This window comes from Meles meles, chromosome 17 (genome assembly GCF_922984935.1).
Source record: "Meles meles chromosome 17, mMelMel3.1 paternal haplotype, whole genome shotgun sequence".
Classification (NCBI taxonomy): Eukaryota; Metazoa; Chordata; class Mammalia; order Carnivora; family Mustelidae; genus Meles; species Meles meles.
This window is the reverse complement of record NC_060082.1, coordinates 21,230,268-21,252,856: the sequence shown is the minus strand read 5'-3', so window position 1 is coordinate 21,252,856 and position 22,589 is coordinate 21,230,268. Positions and strand designations below refer to the sequence as shown.

The window sequence follows — 22,589 nt, the reverse complement described above, 5'->3', positions numbered from 1 at the left end:
GAACCAACAGCAGCCGCACTAGCAGCCGTCCTCGCCTACGACAGCAGCTGGGGCAGTAGACACCCAGGCTGCCGAGGACCCCGCGCTATAAGGCAAGGCCCCGCCGCCGGCTGCCCGTGGAGAACGCCTGACTGCGCGCCTCCAGCGCTGCACGGCCGCCACCAGGGGGAGCCGCGACTGCCCAGGAACACGCCCCTCCCAGACTTCCACTCGGCACGGGACCGAATCGCGGCCCGAAACTCCGAGCGCAGGGATACGGCTCTTACGTACGGCGCGCGTACGGGGAATATTGCCGGGCGCACGCGCACGGACACGTACCTCGTACCTCGTACCCCGCAGCGCGCACGCGGCTAGCGACAGGTGCGCGCGCACCTGCGAGGAAGCGGCTTGTTTGCGTCCCTCCGATGTGCACTGAGTGATCGCCGACCCTCTTTGCGGCCAGAGGCTTAGTTACGGCACGTTCCCTTGAAGGGAATGGAGCGTGGCAGAAGAGTTGCAGAATGCTGGGATTACCGTACCAACTAAATGGGACCCACTAAATGGCCTCTAAGTCTTAGTGATCTAATTAAGCCCCTTTAGAAGGGTGAGGTTTGGTGGGGTTTTTTGTTTGGGGTTTTTTGTTTTGTTTTGTGTTGAGTGTATTCGCATAGTGTTTAAGACCTAGTCCGGAAAAGATCAGTGTCGGGCACCTGTATTTGTTACCTGTTGTTTGACCTTGGCTAAGACACTTACCTTCTCACAGCATTCATTGGTTACTGGAGGAAAGGAGTTAGGATGAGAATAAGATGAAAGAAAATATCTAGCAAATCATCAAAGTACCGTTAATGTTGGATCTTGCACTTCAGTTCCCTAGATGATGACTTTTTCCAACCTGGCCCCTTCTCCCTGCCAGCCCCAAAGAGGTATGTTTAAATGGCTCTGTTCAAAGATGCTAATGAAAAAGTTAGAAAAAATGGGGCGCCTGGGTGGCTCAGTGGGTTAAGCCTCAGCCTCTGACTCAGGTCATGATATCGGGGGTCCTGGGATTGAGCCCCGTACGGGGCTCTCCCCTCACCGGGGAGCCTGCTTCCCCCCCCTCTGCCTTTCTTTCTGCCTCTCTCTCTGCCTGTCTGTCTGCCTATGGGTGAGCTCTCTGTCAAATAAATAAATAAATAAAATCTTCAAAAGAAAACAAAAAGTTAGAAAACACAAACTCCAAACTGTCAAAATTAGAATACTTTCAGATTACTTGATTTTTTTTTTTTTTTATTGGCACTCAGAAGGCTAAAGGCTGTCCTTGCCATGCTGGAAGCAATGAAATAAATTCAATATACTGTGGCCTGTATACCTTAAACCAAACATCCGGTGGGGCCCATAATTTTTTTATTCCTTGTACTATAGCAGAAAGGAGGAGGTGGGAAGGCATCTTCTTTATTGATATAATCAAATACCTTGACCTGCTTTGAAAGGGATCCATTTTTATTATGTGCACTACAGAGGTATAAGTATGTGGTTCAGATCCTATACTATCTATAGCCATTTTGCAAATGAATTTGAGAAATTTTGTCTATTTTGTCTATTGAGAAAATACCCTGTGGTATTTTCCTGGACCTCACTGCAAAAACAGATGCTGTAAAGAACTTAACTAATCTCCCACACTCTCTAATCATGCATGTATCAGAGCACCCAGTATTACTTGACAGTCCTTATTTACTTGCAGGCCTCTTCCTGCAAAACTGAAGGGCAATAGACCTGTGTCATCATATCCTAGTGTCTAGCACATTATTTGGCACATTATTGGCTCTTGGAAAATGTTAAATTAATAAATGGATAGATGAGTTCAACAAACTCAAGATTTGATGGGTAGGAGAGTTAGCCATAGTTCCTTTAAATGATACTTAATTTTATTTCATACACAAACAATGACTGTCTTAGTCCATTCAGACTGCTGTAAGAGAATACCATAGACTGGCCACGGGGTGGGGGAGGCGGGTTATAAATAACATAAATTTCTTTCTCATAGTTCTAGAGGCGAGGAAATCCAAGGTCAGGTTCCCAGCAGATTCATTGTCTTTTAAGAAACTGCTTTCTGGTTCATAGACCTCAGTCTTCATACTGCATGCTCACATGGTGGGAGAAAAAGGGAGTGACCACAGACATTCAGTCTATAGCAATGACCAGTTAGTCTCTTTTAGGATAAATTGTGGGTTTGAGGGTAGTGATTCATAAACTCAATGTAAGGAGTTACGACATTCGTAATTTGTTGCTTGTAACAGTTAAAGAAATATATAGATCATTTTGTTTTTATTTAAATCCCATGGATTTAAATTGGAAAGTGATGTTCTTTCCAAAATACAATAAAAGGCAAGATTAGTACTAGAGCTGAACCTAGGAAATTAACTAGAAAAAAATTGGAAAATTTAGTCTTGTTTCTTTGTCTTGGGTGAAAGCTGTCCACTTCTTCAGTCATCAGCTTCCAAAGAGTTCCTAGCAATTCTCAGTTTGAATTCTCCTGATAGAATAAATGTCCAGCAATCAGGAGAAAGTGGTACGTACGTCTTTTTATTCTTTTTTAAGATTTTATTTATTTATTTGAGAGAGAGGCCACAAGTGGGGAGGAGGGGCAAAGGGGAAGGAGGCTCCCTCCTGGGCAGGGAACCCAGTGCAGGGCTCCACCCCAGGACCCGGGGATCATGACCTGAGCTGAAAGCAGAAGCTTGACAGACTGAGCCACTAAGATGCCCCAGTGGTACATTTTTTTAGTTGAAAACCATGGATGAGAGATCATTACCTTAGAGTTTTGCCGCTAGGTCCATTGTTAACAATAACTGCCTGATGAGATCCTTTCCATCAATGTCCAAGGACAGTTATACTCTGATACCTTTGACAGGTGACTTAATATCCAGATTTTAAATTAAGAAGGGTGTGTTTGAATAGGTTTTTGGAAATGCCCCTTGAACTTTCTAATGATCATTTTGGAGGTACCATAAATCACTAATAGTATTTATTCATGTTAGTCTGTAATGGATAGAATCTAGGATTAGAAGTAAATGTTTCAAATGCAAGGGGTGGGGGTTTCAGAGAGAGTATATCTTATTGCCACCAAGGCCAATGTCAAAATTAAGGCCAAGAAAGTTCAAAATTTTCTGAGAGCTTTGTTAATTTTAAATGTAGGATTCTATTAACTCTATTTCATTTTCCTAAAGTTTGTGGAAGATAAGGATATGGAGCCATGGCTTCCCAACAAGGACAAACCTCTGCCGAATCCTGAGAATAAACAAACAACCTGAACATATTCGTAGCTCATTACTAGAGGAATTTGTGTAAAATCCATTTGGCAGTGTTCAAAGGGACATCAAGACTTTGGCTTCTGTCCATTTCCTACATTTACAGTCTTGCTAGATTATGTCTTAGGCTGATAAGATGCACATTGAAAACATGCTCAGTAATATCTCTACAATTACCCCCACTAATGTTAGTTCCACATCATTGTCAGTTTATCCCTGCTATATTGTTTAATCATGAGGCATTATGATAATCCACTTTTAAAATCATCTTTTCCTTAGATAATAGCAAAGCATCCAAACGTTTGTAATTTTTTCATTTTGAGAGGCTACTGTAGAGGTTAAGGATTCTGTTTTCAAAGCATTCCAAGATCATGGGATGATATATGTATTATCTCACACACTCACACACACACACACACACACACACACATAAACACATATATATACATTCATGCTTGAAGAACTATGTGTATATATATACACAATTATATATATATACATATATATACCTTTCATGCTTGAAGATTAGGATTTTATGATAATGAAGGGCACATATTATTTAAGCTTATCATTTTTGAAATATATAAAACTCTATATATACATATGTTTACTTATGTGTGTGTGTGTGTATACTCTTACCTTTTGTCAGCTGGTAGATTTAGGTCAGAGAAATTAGGTATCTGAAGTAATTTAATTCTGGGAGAGCCTGATATTTTAAGGGTAAATTTGAGTATTTGATAGCATAGCCTTATTGGAAGTTTTTAATCATTCTTTTTATTCATGAACCATCGGTAAATAAAATTAAATCAGGCACATCCAAGAGAGTTTCAGGGGTTGTATTATGGATAGTTTCCTAACAGACATAAGCAATGATTAGATTCTCCTTCTTTTGGTAAGGGAAAGAGGGTAACTGGATTTAGTGTTGTAGTCATGGATAGTGTGGTGTGAGGGAAACGAGTATTTTATAGGAGGTTAGGCAACTACCTGAGAAGTGCTGAGTGATTTTTGTCAATGAGAGAGTCTTGAGTGGCTTAGGGAACCATTAGGTTTAGTGGAGACACTAGAGCGATTAACTGAAGCTTTCCTGTGTTTTACTACTGTTTTGTTATAGCTCTCCGCCAAGACAGGTTAACTTTGCCTACTGAATATAATGAAAGACTGAAATAAGTAATAAATTTCCAAAGAGTCAGTACGTCTGGTGCTTATTCAGACTTCTCATGAACAAAAAGGGATGAAAAAAGGGATTTTGATCTAGGATCCTGGAAACAAAATCTTTTGATAATCTTCTTTTAACTTGAAAAGTATACAGTCATAGAAAAGTACTTCTTTTTCTTTAAGGATTTATTTATTTATTTATTTATTTATTTATTTTTGGCAGAGAGAGAGCAAGTACAACCAGGGGAGCATCAGGCAGAGGGAGAGGCAGGATCCCCGCTGAGGAAGGAACCCAATGTAGGTCTCAATCCCAGGACCCTGGGATCATGACCAGAGCCAAAGGCAGACGCTTAATGACTCAGCCACCCAGGCATCCCCAAAAATATTTTTATTAACACATTCTGTTTATGTATAATTAGCCTAAGAACATGAACCTTGTTTTGTATTATCAGTTTTTCCCTAACTTTTACAAAGAACAATTTCTCATAATAATTTTTTAAAACATGAAGAATTCTGGAAAAACCTAATTATATTTATTGTCCTTTTATGTGTAGGGTAAAGGAGCAATTCTTTCTGTTTCCTAATGGCCATTTTGGGAGACCTGATGAGAGATTAGGCATTACTCTGAATCTGGGGACTAAATTGAGATAAAGAAAAATTAAGAATAGTTATTAGAGCAAACAAGAATTTTCTGAGTATCTAAAGACAAGGAATATTTATAAGCAACATTGTAAAAACATACCAATAGACAGCAATGGTATTAGGAGCTGAACTTTTCAAAAGTAAAGAGGAGTCTCTTCTAAATGGTTTAAGAACATGTGATAACGCACTAAGAATTAACAAATGTTTTGGTGACAAAAAGGAACATCTACTAATTTGGGCACAGAAGAATTTAATCTTCTTACCAAAAAAAACACCCAGTGCTCGCTTCGGCAGCACATATACGAAAAAAACACCCATATTCTAATATTACTCTTTTTGTACATTATTTGCATGACTATTGTCAATGTAAAATGTATAAGTATGCCATTATATTTGTGTGTATTTAGGCACAAATGAACACATAAATATACAAATAATTAACATATTTCAAGTTTTTTTAAAAGATTTTATTAATTTCAGAGAGAGAGAAAGAGAGCCAGTTGGGGGAGGAGCAGAGGAGAAGGGACAGAGCCTGGCGGGGGACTTGATCCCATGACCCGGAGATCATGACCTGAGCTGAAATCAAGAGTTGGACGCTTAACTGACTGAGCCACCCAGGTGCCTTAATATTTGAAGTTTGTTTGTTTTTTCTTTAAGATTTTATTTATTTATTTGACACAGAGAGAGAGAGATCACAAGTAGGCAGAGAGGCAGGCAGAGAGAGAGAAGAAAGCAGGTTCCCCGCCAAGCAGAGAGCCCGACGTGGGGCTCGATCCCAGGACCCCGAGATGCTGATCCGAGCCGAAGACAGAGGGTTAACCCACTGAGTCACCCAGGCACCCCAATATTTGAAGTTTTTAACAATAACCCTAAAATATGTATATTATTATTTATAGTATATGTATATATACATCATACATATATACATACATATATAATATATACATCTACATACATACATATATATAATATATACATATATATACATATATATTTCCCTCAAATAAAAATGGAAAAAGAAAAGTTTCAAAAACAGAGTATGTTTCCCTGTTAAGAATGTCTAATATTCATTTGATGTATTGGAAAACAGGCATTTATACCAAAGGACAATGTCACCAGGACATATGGATTGTAATTATAAAACAAAGTTTGGAAACAGAGGGGCTGGTGGAAGCCAGTGGAGAGAGAAAGGACCCTGGCCCCAGTTCTGGGGTGGATGTCTGGCCAATCATCTGGGCTCCAAGTGGGAAGCACACAACCTGGCAGGGTTCAAGAAAAGGCCTGGAGAAACTTCCAAACACGTCTCTAGCTTGCATTTCCAGTGGATATGCTTTTTGACTCCACACAGTCTCAGGAGGGTTTGCTTTCTGACGTGTAGTAACAATACAGGAAACCTAAGACAATAGAACCTATGGTGGGCAAAATCCAGTGACCAGCAACATTTGCATGTGGTCTCTTTGGAAGGATCCCTGCTACGGCGTTGAGGTTTAAGGTCATTCGGATGCATCAGCTTGTTCTGGCAGAACCTCTTCTCTCCCAAACTGTCTGACCAGCAGATTGTGGCTGAAGTAGTGCTGTGCAGGTTATGAAGTTTAGACCTCAAGAGGCCTTGAAGTTTCCATCTTCACCATGTAAGTACACTACCCTGACTGAGAACAAGATATATACATCATATTAAATTTAACATCTTGATAAGCAGTAATACCTCTCTTTTTTGAAGATTTATTTATTAGAGAGAGAGAGTGTGTGTGTGTGTGTGTGTGTGAGCAGATGGGGAGGGACAGAGGGAGAGAGTATCTTGAAGTAGACTCCCCGCTGAGTAGGGAGCCCAATGTGATGTGGGGCTCCATCCCAGGAGCCTGAGATCGTGACCTAAGCCAAAATCAAGATGGCAGCTTAACAGACTGAGCCACCCAGGCATCAAAAGTTTAGTTCCTTAACTATTTGCTTAAAGTCTTAAAATTAGTTAGGGATCTGGAATTTACAGTTTGAGCTAACACATAAATCATTATTTATAGTATTATAAAAATTTCATAAAATTTAACCTTTGAAAAGATATTTCATTTCATTATATACATTATATCTATTTATATTTTCATGTGTTTTATGTATTTACATATATGTGTAGCACATACCTATATGTAATTTTAGTCATGTTATAGAAAAATGATAAATTACTTAACTTATAAAACCAACATAGGAAATTTAGAAAGTTTAAATCATAAAAAATGTAACCTTAGTCCTGTACAAACAAAATACTGTATTGACATAATTTTTATATAGGAAATTAAAATATAAAAACTGAATCATATCAAAACCTCTTCCTTTATTTTGGAACTAACTAAAGCGTTGTCATTTTGTCTTGTAACTATGTAACAAGGGCTATTCAGTAATTATGCTTTTCAGGGTTCACAAAATAAGCAGTAAGAATTTGACAACTGTTTTTTCTTTTAGATTTTTTACTTTATCTGGGCTAGATATTTCTAGAATGAGCACATTATAACTAAATGTTTTTGTTTGATCCATCAGTTAATCTTTACATTTGCCGAGAGAGAAAAACAGAACAAAATGTTAAGGAGCCAGCTTCAGACAAATATTGAATTACTACTGTAAAAGGCTAATTTATATTTTCCACTCAAAGAAAGAAGAAGAATTTGATATAGAAATAACATTTTAACACATACACATACACACAAGTTCTATTATAGTTAATTTAAAGGATAATTTGGCCCCTTGACAATTATATTTAGCCATACAATTTAAAAAGCCAGCCTTTATTAATTTTCAAAGTATGCATAGGAAGGAGGGGGTGTTTCCTACCTGAAATAAAGACGTTCTTTTTTTTGTATATACATAAGACAATTTCCTCATCAGGGTTTCTTCCTTTTTCTGTTCCAAAGAACCTCCTAAATGAACAATCTTGTTCTTGTCAAAAGTAGCTAAAGTGGCTAGTACAATTCCAAATGTTTCTGGTACAATTATGCCAATTAAGAGAAAAGCATATGAGTTAATGTGACAGTGTGAATGCATTAAGGAAGCAGTGTTTTGGCATGAAAGCAGCAATTTTCAATTAAGAAGACCCTGTGAGAACTGCAGTGTTCCCTAAAGATAGTACTCGTACAAGTTGGCCAAAGGCTAACTGTCACCAAACACAGGTTGGACAAACCTCCTGCTTCCAAGTAGGTGAAATTAAAACAGGGCACAAAGACAAGACTAAGGAAGAAGTTTTTATATAATTTTAAAAATGGAGACTCAAAGTAAAGTTGATTTAAAGACTTGAATTTCTGGGGTGCCTGGGTGGCTCAGTTGGTTAAAGCCTCTGCCTTCGGCTCAGGTCATGATCCCAGGGTCCTGGGATCGAGCCCTGCATCGGGCTCTCTGCTTCCCCTTCTCTCTCTCTCTACCTGCGTCTCTGCCTACTTGTGATCTCTGTCTGTCAAATAAATGAATAAAATCTTAAAAAAAAAAAAAAGACTTGAATTTATATGCCCCTGGGGCCAGCTCAAGGATAGACAGATCTTTGCCTGTCCTCTTCCTATAGACTTGTCCTCTAATAAACAACTAGACAAGCAGACGGACCACAGGAGAAAATGTTAAAAGGCTAGCGAGAACAGTTTCACTAAGGAACAATAGCAATCTGGCAGATAACAGAAAGATCCCAGGAGACTTTATTCCTAAGGAAAGAAACAAAATGAAACAAAAACAAAAGAAAACCCAATGTGAGGGGCTTCAATAAAATGTCAGAGCTCAATTAAACATAAATTTACGCACTCACTCCAGGCATGGGGGCCTTCACCAGAGGGAGACACAAGAGATTTCAGATGTCCATACTAGAGAGGCAAGGATGCCAGTCTGTGGCAGTGAGGGTCTCAGCTGAATCTTGGTGGAAACATCACTTCCATCATGACCTTCAAACAGAGACCTCCAGGAGCCCAGTGTGGGGAAGAAGCAGTCCACTATGGGTCCTGAGCATCCCTGAGTGTTTTTACTAAGGATATCAGACTATAAGTTTTATCTGCCCATCTCCTGATCCTGAACAGTTGCTGTAGAAAGTCCTATAGGCAACTAACTATGTCATGGTAACTGCAACATGACCACTGCTCAGTCCCCAGGTGAGGGGAGCTGGTGTAATTGCATCATCCTATAATGTTTGCTGCTTGCTCAAAAAGTGCTGGACCCTCAGCCCTGGGTTCTTCTCCTGTAAAGCCACTCATTGAAGATGCTGGTATCATCTGGCCCTCCACATCTCCCTTTGGGCATTGAGGCTCAGAAAACCAGAGCAAATACGCTGATACTCTGGCTACTGCTTCCAGTAATAAAGCCCTTCATCTCTGATCCAGAAATTTCATGTGTAATTTTGTCATCATCCACGAAACTGTTCCAAATTAACTTGTCAGTTTGCCAGTACAGTAGAATATGACTCTTCACAGTTCTTTTTTTTTTTTTTTAATTTCTTTATTTGACAGAGATCACAAGTAGACAGAGAGGCAGGCAGAGAGAGAGGAGGAAGCAGGCTCGCTGCTGAGCAGAGAGCCCAATGCGGGGCTCAATCCCAGGACCCTGAGATCATGACCCAAGCTGAAGGCAGAGGCTTTAACCCACGAAGCCACCTAGGTGCCCCAACTCTTCACAGTTCTTGACCAAGACTGGGCAAATTCTTCTGTAAAGGACTGAACAGTAAATACATTAAGGTCTGTGTGCCACATGTGGTCTCTGTCACATATTTTTCTTCATTTGTTTGTTTTGAAACAACCCTTTAATTTATAAATACCATTCTTACTGTCCTACAAAACCAGCTGATATATGGGATTTGGCTGACTCTGGGTTTGCTGACTATTGTTCTTGATACATTTATTAGTCAAACAAAGTTGGACTTATTGACTGTTTGCTATAAGAAAGACCATACCTAAAGTGTGCCTGGGTGGCTCAGTGGATTAAGCCTCTGCCTTCGGCTTGGGTGATGATAGGGTCCTGGGCTTGAGCTCCACGTTGGGCTTTCTGCTCGGTAGGGAGCCTCCTTCCCTCACCTTTCTCTGCCTGCCTCTCTGCCTACTTGTGATCTCTCTCTCTCTCTGTGTGTCGGATAAATAAATAAAATCTTTTAAAAATTAAAAAAAAGAAAGACCATACCTTATTTGTATCTGGAAGTATTTCTGTCTGTCACAGGGTACTAAATAGGACTTAGTATAGGATTTTGGGTTCATGTTAGGTAATTTTGGGGAGCATTCAAGAATGTGGATCTTTGCTTTGTATTGGACCCTATCAGAAAGCAAAGGTAATTTTATCATTGGGTATCCCAATTTTCTTTAGAATAGAGGTTGACAAACTTTTTCTGTAAATGACCAGATGGAAAATATTTTAGGCTTTGTGGGCTGCATCTGGTCTCTCTCACATATTCTTCTTCATTTTCCTTAAAAAAAAAATTTTTTTTTTTAATGTTAAAACCATTCTTAGCTGAAAGTCTGTGCAAGAACAGCCAAGGCCCAGTTTGGCCAGAAGTCTATAGTTTGTCTTATCTAGTAGGTGGAAAACAAAGTGAAGTTAAAGCTGTAATTAGCAAAGGAGCAGCAGTCACCAGTCACTCGTAGTGGTCATTTGGCATATGTGTTCAACATGATGACTGAGTGGTCTTGTTTTGTCTTAACTCATCACAGTCAGATGCATTTGATTTTGATGTTCTGTCAAACTATTTATATTTGAAAGAACATATGAGCCCCGCTGTTGGTGTCAATCCAGATCTTGGACATCAAGGACAGCTTTTCTCAAGGCACCTGGGGCGCTCAGTCGGTTAAGTGTCTGCCTTTGGCTCAGGTCATGAACTCAGGGTCCTGGGATCAAGGCCCACATTGGGCTCCCAGCTCAGCATGGAGTCTACTCCCCTCTCCTTCTGCTCCTTCCCTGCTCATGCACCCTCTCCCAAATAAATAAATAATCTTCCAAAAAAAAAAAAAGAGAGAGAGAGAGAGAGAGAGCGAGCTAGAGCTTTTCTCTTTGTGAATAGGTAGAAAGCTGTACTGACTTCTCTCACCACTATTGTCCTGACTGCCTACCTCAAATGCCCTACTAGATTTGCACTTTGCAGGGTGCCTAGGTTGCTGGGTCAGTTGAACATCTGCCTTTGGCTTGGGTCATGATCCTGGCATCATGGAATCTGGCTTGGAGTCAGGCCCTCTGCTTGGTGGGGAGTCTACTTTTCCCTCTCCGCATCCCTCCACTCGTGTTTGCGCTCTCTCTCCCCCTCTCTGAAATAAATAAATGAAATATTAAAAAAAAAAAAAAAGATACACGCTTTACAGCAAAGAGTTAAACAGGTCTTTGTTCTGTGTTTAGCCCTCGTAGCACAATGAAGAGTTGATGACATTGGAATTTGACCACAAGTCTAATTCCAATGTCACCAACTAGTAAGTGTAGCCTAAATTTGCCCTTTATTATTTTTAATTTTATTTTTTTTTTACTTTATTTATTTATTGCCTTTCCATTTCATCACTAATTAGAGATAGAAGTATTTGTGGCAAAGGCAATATATTGAGAACCTGGCCTCTGGAATCAGACTTCCTTGGATTAAAAGCCCCATCTATCAACTGTATAACTTTAGGCAAGCTACTTAATCTTTTGGTGCTCTAGATTCTTTATATGTAAAATGGAGATAAGAACATACCTGCTTCATATGGATGCTAAGGAAGTTAAATAAAAAAATACCTAGAGTATTCCCAAGTAAGCTGTTGTTTGCTAAATGAGTTTTTATATGTGAATCATTCAAATGCAGTATCTGACAAGTCAGTAAGTATGAGTTCTTTCCTCCTCTTCCAAAGTGCTTTTTGATAATCTCCTTGGGACCTAGCAGAGTGTTAGGCCTATTGACCTCATTGTTCTTTAATGGAGAGAGAGGAAGAAAAGGATGTCTTTTTTAGGCTCCAGTTGCCTTCATCCTGTGTCAGACCTACAACACTGTGAAATTCTTAGTGATTCTTGGGACTTTCTCCTTTACCTTTTTTCATTTTTCTTTTCTTTCTCCTCAGTGAGTTGGGCCTGCTACATCCACACCGTCACAATCAATCCCTTTGTCAGGCTCTTCTGATCTGAATTCTACTACTTCCATGACCATTCATGAGAATTTGATCCCTTAAAAGTTAACAATATCCTTCTTGTGAATCTAAGAATCTATATGAGTTCCTATTCGCTCACATATGTCCTCTCTTGATACTGACTTTACCCTTCTTTTTCTGTTTGTTTTAAAGATATTGTTTATTCCTGTGAGAGAGAGAATGGAGCAGGGTGGGGCAGAGGGGAAGGGAGAGGGAGAGAGAATCTGAAGCAGACTCCCCACTGAGCTCGGAGCTCCGGGGCCTTATCCTGCAATCAGGTAGATCATGGCCTGAGCCAAAACCAAGAGCCAGAAGCTCCACCAACAGAGCCAAGCAGGCGTTCCGATGCTGCCCTTGTTTTAAAAAACTTTTTCCTTCCATAAATCTACCTGTATTCTCCTGTGAGGATTCCCAGAAAGGAAAAAAGATATATTTCAAAGGAAAACAAAGGATTTCAAGAATACTGTTGAAAAACTGGCACTTGAAATTAGAACATGGATGTTTTTAGTCTGCTTGGTGCCTCCAGATAGTGTATGATCATTAGTAGGTCAGACAACTTCTCTAAGCCACACTGTTCTTATCTTTTAAAATGAATGGACTAGGTGCCTGGGTGGTACAGTTAGTTAGCTAAGCATCTGACTCTTTGGTTTTGGCTCAGGTCAAGATCTCAAGATCGTGGGATCGACCCCTGCATTGGGCTCTGTGCTCAGTGTGGTGTCTGCTTCAGATTCTCTCTTCCTCTCTTTCTGCCCCTCCCGTTCATGCTCCCTCTCTTTTTAAATACATGAATCTTTTAAGGTATTTAAAATGAAATGACTGAGTGCTGCAGAATGGATTCTAATTTGATTCATTGATTTGTATAGTTAGTGATTGACAAGATTTAGGAATTTTATAGAGAAAAGGAATTTGAGGCTCATTGAATTTAAACTTTTGTTTTTGGGGAACCATAAAGACATAAGTAATTTTGAACAAACAACTAATAAAGAGTTGAACAATGTTCTTATCTTTGCTAAAACAGTTGGATATTGTAATCGTTCAGGGTTTTCCAGAGAAACAATATACATATGTTTTCTTATAAGGAATCAGCTCATGGGATTATGGAGGCTGACAAGTCCAAAATATATACTGCTGACGTCCCAGCTCAAATGCTGTCATGGAGGAAGATCCAGTGTTCCAGTAAGAAAGCCATCAGGTGGGAGAATTCTCTTCCTTTGGGGACAGTCAGTTTTTTGCTCTAGTCAGGCCTTCAAATGATTGGACAAGGCCCACCCACATTATGGAGAGCAATGTGCTTTACTCAGTCTACCAATATAAATGTTGTTCTCATTCAGAAATACCCTCACAGAAACACCCAGAATAATTTTTGAGCAAATATCTGGCATCTCATGCCCTAGCTCAAGTTGACACATAAAATTAACCATCACAATTTTTTTTTCCAGAATTGAGTTGAGCTATGAAAATGCACACAATGTGTGTTTCCTAGCACAAAACAATTATTGATAATTGTTTCAGGATGCTCCAAGAAATATCAGAGATCTGTTGGAAGTGAGGGTGAGGGAAGATGATGGTCTCATCTCTATCTGGTTGGTTACTGGTGCAACACAAGAATGAATTTTTCTAAAAAGAATGAAGTATCGGATTTCCAATAGGAAGAAGCAGCAAAGCCCAATTCAGTCAGAACTTTCACACCAGCAAAAATATTTTTGCCAATTTGTTTGCCAAACAAAGAAAAGAAAGGAGGGGGGAAAAGTAAGGCACATGACAAAACTGGATTTGTTGGTTTGATTGCTCTTTCAATACAGAGTTTGAAATATACGAACAGAAAAACTACTCATGTTTGTTTTTTTAATCAGCACATTAAAATAAAGAACACGGCTAAATTCCGAATCTGATTATATCAAAAGTATTTTAATAGAAAGCATGTGATATCTTTTCTCTTCTCCACTGCCTAGAGCCTCTTGCTCTTTCTTCTTCATTTCCCTTCCACCTCCCCCTTTCTAGCTAATTCTGACTCTTGTTGAAACCTTGAATTAGGGGCACCTGGGTGGCTCAGTGGGTTAAGCCTCTGCCTTCAGCTCAGTCCATGATCCCAGAGCCCTGGGATTGAGCCCAGCATAGGGGCTCTCTGCTCAGCAGGGAGCCTGCTTCCTCCTCTCTTTGCCTGCCTCTCTGCCTACTTGTGATCTCTGTCTGTCAAATGAATAAATAAAATATTTTTTTAAAAAAGAAACCTTGAGTTAGAAGGTTTACCTTTTGGTATACCTTTCCTATTGCTCAAATTCAACCTAGTTTGCCCTCTTATGTGTTCTACTAGATTCTGTGAATGTTAGTATCATTTCTATATTATTCACTGCAGTGCCTGGCATATCATGGGCACATAAAATGTGCTGAGTGCAGGAAAAAAAGAGTTTAACTCCCATCATTTAGTGAAGAGAGACTGAATATACAAATGGACAATGGCCAGGCTATATATGACAATAGAACTCTGACTAACAACATTTGCAACACGAAATCCAGGAACCCAAACTATAACTGCAGCAAACAGCCAGAACAATCAAGACTTGGTTAATGACTGCCAGCTTCTCAATTTTTGCCCACACTTGTGCTTTAGGATTAACCAGAAAAAGCCAGATATGCTCCCTAATCCCATGTCTTGCTTCCATTTAGCCTGCCTCCAGCTTCCCTATAGCAACAACCTCTAATCAGAGCACACCTGAAGCCTCTTTCTTTTTTCCATGACAAAGCTTCCCACTCACATATCTGCCTTTGAGGTTGGCGGAAGTGGTTAAGTGCTGACTCCCTTACTATAGCAAACTGTTAATAAATAGCCTCTGTTTGTTCTCATTTGGATAGTCTTCATTTACTTTTATAGTGGGAAATTATTTTCTGAGTGCAGACTGTTTTTCAGTTATAATTGTATCTTTTAAAAAAATACTGTTTTCATTCTATTCTACTTTTTGGATTACTTTTAAAGTTATTTATTTTTTAGTAATCTCTATACTAAGTGTGGGTTCAAACTCATGACTCCAAGCGTAAGAGTCGCATGCTCTTCTGACTGAGCTAGCAAGGCGCCCCTGGGTTACTTTTTAAAAATTAGATTATTTGGGAAAACAAAGAAAAATGGTTTGGGGGGAAACATAGGAAATGCAATGAAATACATAAAGAGCCCATACTAAAATTAATTTGCTTTATATGAAGGGAAATATGCACAAACACATAAAATATATGTGATGATAAGAATTATAAAAAGAAAGGAAAACATCACAATGAAATGTTTTTGCTATTATCACTAAAGAATTTGTACCTTGAAGTTTTATTCATACTAGCAGATTTTTAGTTTGAGATTTACTCAGTTGCTTACTTCTGGAGCCCATCTCCCATATGCTTAACAACTTTTCACTTGAGTATAACTTCAGGTTCATAACAAAATCATAATCTCTTTCTAAAGCATCACATTTTTATTCCAATTCTAAATGATAAGAATGATGAAGAGTAATAAGCAATGTGTGTATGTGTATTTGAGATATAATTGACAAATAATATTGTATTCATTTTAAGTTGTATAATACGATCATATGATATATGTATACATTGTAACTGTATGTTCTTAACATTACTTTTTGCAATTTAAAAGGAGATCAGATAGCTACTAATGGCTCTAAAACGTTTTGCACATTCTGAAATGGGACTTGTCAGAGGATCTAGTTTAGAGGAGCAAATGATAAGAGGATTTTCTTTTCTGAAATGCTAGAGTCAAATACTTTCTCTTGTATGACTTGAAAATTAGAAACAGTAGAAATATTAGTTTAATTATAATGAGATAACTATACCATATGAATTGTTAGCATTAAAATCATATTATTTTTCAAAAGACTGCTATGAATTAGTTTTAATGACCACTAAGTTAAAATTTTATATTCTGTATTCAAATATAATGAAACAATTCATGCATTTATCATTTATTTATTAAATATCTACAGCATGCTAGATCCTGTTCTAAAACCTGGGAATCTGGTGTGATCCAAATAGTTGAGGCCCCTGCCTTCATGGAGCTTACCTTCTTTGGGGGAACACAGATAATAAATACAAACAGATAGAACATGTCAGGAAATGATAAATGCTCTGAAGGAAAATAAAGCAGTTAGAACTATAGGAAGTGCAAGATGTGTTAGCTATTTCATATAGTATTATCGGGGAAGACCTCTCTGATAAGCTGCTTCATTATATTCAAAAAAGAGCTGGAATGGATTGATTTAAATTTGATTAGATGTCTTCCTAAATGATTGGACTCTTTGCTCCCATATCATATTGTTGTAGAAACAATTAAACTTTAAATCAGCTAATTCAATATGAGTAATAAGATCGTCATAATTTTCTTCTCTGAAAACTATCAACCTACTGTTCTGACCAAATATTATTACATTTCCAATGTAAATTTATTTATACTGTATTTTGTGACATTTATTAATTTTTAAATTTTAAATCATACAAAGTTTTAAATGTACAAATTCTTTTTTTTTTTAAAGATTTTATTTATTTATTTGACAGAGAGAGAGATCACAAGTAGGCAGATAGGCAGGCAGAGAGAGAGGAGGAAGCAGGCTCCCTGCGGAGCAGAGAGCCCGATGTGGGGCTCGATCCCAGAACCCTGAGATCATGACCCGAGCCGAATGCAGAGGCTTAATCCACTGAGCCACCCAGGCGCCCCTAAATGTACAAATTCTTGTTTACTCCTGCAATTATAGTGAAAACTCAACAGTTTTTTTTTTGTTTTTTTTTTTTGGTAATCTCTACACCAAACATGGGGCTCAAACTCATGACCCCAAGATCAAAAGTTGCATGCTCTTCTGACTGAGCCAGCCAGGAGCCCCCAAAACAACAGTTTCTTATTAAATAAATTTAGCATTTAAAAAAACAGATTTTCTGCCCTATCTTGCCTTCATTCGCACAGAGAAGGAGACAATAAATACATATATACCCATGTACAAAGCCAGTTAGTGATAAATGTCTCAGAGAAAAATTAAGCAGAGTAAAAGTATTATTTTAGAAAAGTTTATCAGGAAAGTCCTCTAAGATTAAGGGGAATTAGATTAGGTTTAAGGGAATTTGATTAGATACACTTCTGTTGCATTGTTCCCTAATACTTTTGTATCAGTGTGGGACACAACTACCACTGTAGCTTTTTTTCTTTTTTTGAAACACCACTGAAATCTCTCAATCTATAGTCTGAATGAAATAATGTTACCAAATTATAAATATGAATTTACCTACTCACTATGTGTCTGTATTAGATTTTGCAAGACACACCTTTTATTCATCTGCATCAATAGTTAAAACTCTCCATAATAATAGGTAAATTTTTAGACTCAAATATGATTATATTCACCAGTAAAGCTGAAAACATAGTTCCCCCACTCATTCTCTCTCTTTGATTTTGTAAAAAAAGTAAGAATGAAAACACAACTTTAGCCTCCCTTTGACAAAAAGAAAATAAGACTGGACAAAGCAACATTGACCTCTCCATAGAGATGGAAAAGACAAAATTTCAGAATGCAAAGGTTAGGAAACATCTATCGCAAAATGCTAGTTGTTCAACACCAGATGGCACTCTGAGTTAGTCATAAATTTGTCTAGTGCAAGGATTACAGACCTTACAGACCCGAGATCTTTAGAAAAGTAATTTGCTCACACTTCAAAAGAAAACATATGTTCTGGTCTTATTATTGCAAGTCTATTGACCCAAAGACTTAAGAACATATATTTTATGGATATAGAAATGATATAGAAGGAAGGAAATAGGGGTGCCTGGGTGGCTCAGTGGGTTAAGCCTCTGCCTTCGGCCCAGGTCATGATCTCAGAGTCCTGGGATCAAGCCTCACGGATCGAGCCCCACATCGGGCTCTCTGCTCAACAGGGAGACTGCTTCCTCCTCTCTCTGCCTGCTGCTCTTCTTGCTTGTGATCTCTCTCCCTCTGTCAAATAAATAAATAAAAATTAAAAAAAAAAAAAAGGAAGGAAATACGCTTGGTAAAAAATAAACTTGTTAGATAAATATTCCCATTAGAATATGTTGGATGCTATTTCTTCAGTGATTAGCTAGTAAACTTACCACATTTTTAAACAGAAGTTCCCCTAATCTATGATATAGCTTTCATTTCCTTCATAAATACATACAGAACATTCCTTTCCATTCCTACTATTTTGACAGATATTCTACCCACCAAAGTATTTTTTTATTCCTTTCATTCTTGAATTAGGAACCTGAACTATATGCCTTCTGAGTGTAAGAACTTCAAATAATATCGGACACCTCCATTTGTTACTACTCCCTTTGTTTCCATAAAAAGACTAGATAGGTCCTTGTAGTATAATAAAAATGTATATTTGGGTTTTAATTTTTTTTTAAATTTTAAGGTTGTTTTTGTTTTTAAGATTTACTTTTTAAGTAATATCTACACCCAGTGTGGCGCTTGAGCTCACAACGCCCAGATCCAGAGCTGCACCTTCCATGAACTGAGCCAGCCAGGCACCACTATACTTGGTTTTTCTGTCCCTGGCTCCTAAAACCTTTGGAATTTCCTTAAGGATTGAGGAGTCTTATTATTCATAGCAAGTCTCTTTCCCTTGTACCTGTGTTTATGGTAATGAAGTGATTCTTGATGTCCCTTAGTTTCAAGAGAGGAGCTGGCTATCCTAAAGGAAATTCCAATTCTCCCCCCATCCTCTACCCTCTACCCTTCAGGGGAGGCGAAGGCGCTGGTGATTGAGTTCAAACACCAAGGGCAAATGATTTCATCAATCATGCCTAGCAATGACACTTTGTTGAAAACTCCTGAATAACAAAGTTTGGGGGAAGCTTCTGAGTTGGTAAACATTGATTTCCTGGGAGGGTGGTGCACCTGAGGAGAGTATGGAAGTTCTGCACCTGACCTTGTTCACCCTTGCCCCATGCATCTCTTCCGTTTGCCTGTTTCTGAGTTGCATCCTTCATAACAAAGCTGTGATTATAAAGTATAGTATTTTCCCGAGTTTAAGGAGATTTTCTTGCAATTTATTGAACCTGAGGGAAGGTCATGATAACACCCGAATTTGTCGTTGGCCAGGCAGAAATGCAGGTAGTTAGGACATCCTATTTGTGGCTGGTGTTGAAGTAGAGGCAGTCTTGTAGGACTGAGCCCTTAACCTGCGGGGTCTATACTAACTCCAGGTAGTTTGTGTTAGAATGGAATTGAACTGTAGAACATTCATTTGAGAGCATTGGAAAATTGGCTGTTGTTTGGAAAAGAAAACAGTCCTTCTTAAGTCTTCCTTTGAAATCATGTGTTTTAATTTTTGTACTTTTGTACTTGTTGAATGAGAAATTTTATAGTGATAAAAGGCTTATAATAAATTACAGTAATTATATTTTAAAGATTTATTTATTTATTTTAGGTGGGAGGGGCAGACTCTCTCATGAGCATGGAGCCCAGTACAGGGCTGGATACCACAACTCATGAGATCATGACATGAGCAGAAACCAAGGATCAGATGCCCAACTGACTGAGCCACCAGGTGTCCCTTCAGTAATGGTTTTAAACTAATGTGATTTTAATTATAGCTGCAGTGTATTTGGGAAACAGACATAAAGGAGAGACATTGTTTGGTCTAAAACAATACATGGGCACACATAAGTTTTTTTTACTTTTTCAGATGGGGGTATTGAACAGTAATGTCAAACTAAAAATGTGACACATCTTTTTTTTTTTATTTTTATTTGACAGAAAGAGATGGAACACAAGCAGGGGGAGTGGGAGAGGGAGAAGCAAGCTTCCTGCTAAGCAGGGAGCCTGATTGGGACTTGATCCCAGGACTCTGGGATCATGACCTGAGCCAAAGGCAGACACTTAATGACTGAGGCACCCAGGGGCCCCAAAATATGACACATCTTTATGAAGCATAAATTTCACACCATGTTCAAAAAATTGGAGAAAAGATGGGAGTTTTATCTCTTATAGGCAGGGACCTAGTCTGTATCCTATACCTGACCAGTGACTGACATAGTGAAGGATGAATGAAGTAACATGGTAAAACAAGAACAGAAGATAACTATAACACAACATTCACGGAATTTAACAAAATTTAACAAAATACCCAAGACTTTAATGAATATCAGGATTTCTCCAGGCTGTTTTAAGTATTGTCATTGTAATAGGCTAAAACATGTCAAATCCCTGGAACCTGTGAATGTTACCTTGTTTGGAAAACTGACTCTTTGCAGATACAATTTAGTGAAGGACCTTGAGATGAGAGCATCCTGGATTATTCAGGTGTGGTCAATCTCATTACCAGAGACAGAATAGAAGGCAAAGAGAAGATATGGGCAGCGAATGAGGTGATGTGGCCATAAGTCAAAGAAGCCAAGGAGCACCTGGGGCCACCAGAAGGTGGAAGAGGAAGAAAATGAATTCTTCTGTATCGTTGCCTCCAGAAGGAACACTGCCCTGCCAGATTGTGGATTTCTAGTTTCCAGAACTGTGAGAAAATAAATTTCTGTTCTTTCAAATCTGTGATAATTTGTTACAGCAGCCTTAGGATACAAATGTAATAGCTGACCCCTGAGGGCTTACAGTCATGCTCTTTTTAGAAAAGTTTCTTTGGAAGGAGAATTTATAAAGGTTCCCAGGTGGCTAAGGTCCACAGGTTGGACCCAGTATAGAGGACCTCCCATAAGTGCCCTTTCAAGTGAAAAGATTTCTTAATTTATTGATCTTAGCAGTGTTAAAAAAACAAACAAACAAACAAAAAAACACAGGTCCCAAATGGAGTCACTTGTGCTAAGCTGTTGTCACCAAACTGAGAATACTTAATACCTAACCTAATTGCAGTTTTAGCCTTTCCCAGGAATATACTATTAATAGGTTAGTTGGGAATTTCCTACTTATTTATTTATTTAAAGATATTTATTTATTTACTTGACAGAGAGAGAGAGCACAAGCAGAGGGAGCAGCATGCAGAGGGAGAGGGGCAAAAGCAGGATTCCCACTGAGCAGGGAGTCCAATGTGGGACTTGATTCAGGACCTTGGGATTATGACCTGAGCTGAAGGCAGCCGCTTAATCGACTGAGCCACTCAGGTGTCCCACTGGTTGGAAGTTTCCTGGTGAGAACCAGTGAGGTTACCTTCTTGATAGAACTTTTCTTCCCGATAAGAATCTAAAGATATGTTAATTCTTCTTCTTCTTCTTCTTCTTCTTTCTTCTTCTTTCTTCTTCTTCTTCTTCTTCTTCTTCTTCTTCTTCTTCTTCTTCTTCTTCTTCTTCTTCTTCTTCTTCTTCTTCTTCTCCTCCTTCTTCTCCTTCTTCTCCTCCTTCTTCTTCTCCTTCTTCTTCTCCTTCTCCTTCTTCTTCACCTTCTTCTTCTCCTTCTTCTCCTTCTTCAAGATTTTATGCATTTGGGGCCCCTGGGTGGCTCAGTCATTAAGTGTCCGCCTTTGGCTCAGGTCACGATCCCAGGGTCTTGGGATCAAGCCCCGCGGGAAGCCTGCTTCTCCCTCTCCTACTCCTTCTGCTTGTGTTCCCTCTCTCACTGTGTCTCCCTCTGTCAAATAAATACATACAATCTTTAAAAAAAAAAAAGATTTTATGCATTTGTGTGACAGAGAAAGATCTCACAAGCACGGGGAGCAGCAGGCAGAGGGAGAAGGAGAAGAAGCAGGCTTCCCACTGAGCAGAGAGTCTAACTTGTGGCTTGACCCCAGGACTCTGGGACCGAAGCTAGAGGCCCACCTGGCTGAGGCACCCAGGTGCCCAAGATATGTCAATTCTTTTAATTGTTCAGTTATGAAAAAAAAAAAGTATAGAACTCATAAGACTGTATTTAATCATTTATTCTTTATCTACGTATACTGGCTATCCCCCATTGTGTTCACACCATACATTTAAGTGGACAGCCAGCAGGAATACTTGTAAATGCACTATTATAGACATCACAATCTAGACCAAGAATCATCAGTTCTGTAGCTACCCAATCAATGAAGCACAAAGAAATTGAAGCTTATAAATATATTATGCTTAATTCAGACATAAGACTTTTGTTTGTTTTTTTTTAAGATTTTATTCATTTATTTGACAGGCAGAGATCACAAGTAGACAGGCAGGCAGAGAGAGAGAGAGAGAGAGAGGAGGAAGCAGGCGCCTTGCTGAGCAGAGAGCCCGATGCGGGGCTCAATCCCAGGACCCTGGGATCATGACCTGAGCGGAAGGCAGAGGCTTTAACCCACTGAGCCACCCAGGCGCCCCAACACTTTTAAGTACTTTCGTTTGGGAATCCCTTTTTCAAAATCTGTGCAGTGAATTCTGTACTTAACATAGGCTGTACTATATGGAAATTAAATTGTGACATGATTGTTTCACTTCATAGTGGCCTTTATTTTGTAAGACAGTTTATGACAATAAGGTAAAATT

At 38.8% G+C, this 22,589-nt stretch overlaps 1 long non-coding RNA gene across 1 annotated transcript; it reads left to right on the top strand.

Moving 5' to 3' along the window:
- The first annotated feature begins 9 nt into the window (after positions 1 to 9).
- Positions 10 to 20,679, top strand: LOC123927911. The gene is made up of 4 exons (XR_006815569.1): positions 10 to 902; positions 6,528 to 6,694; positions 13,228 to 13,340; positions 20,477 to 20,679. It is a non-coding gene; the product is annotated as an uncharacterized LOC123927911 (long non-coding RNA).
- The last annotated feature ends 1,910 nt before the right edge of the window (positions 20,680 to 22,589 follow it).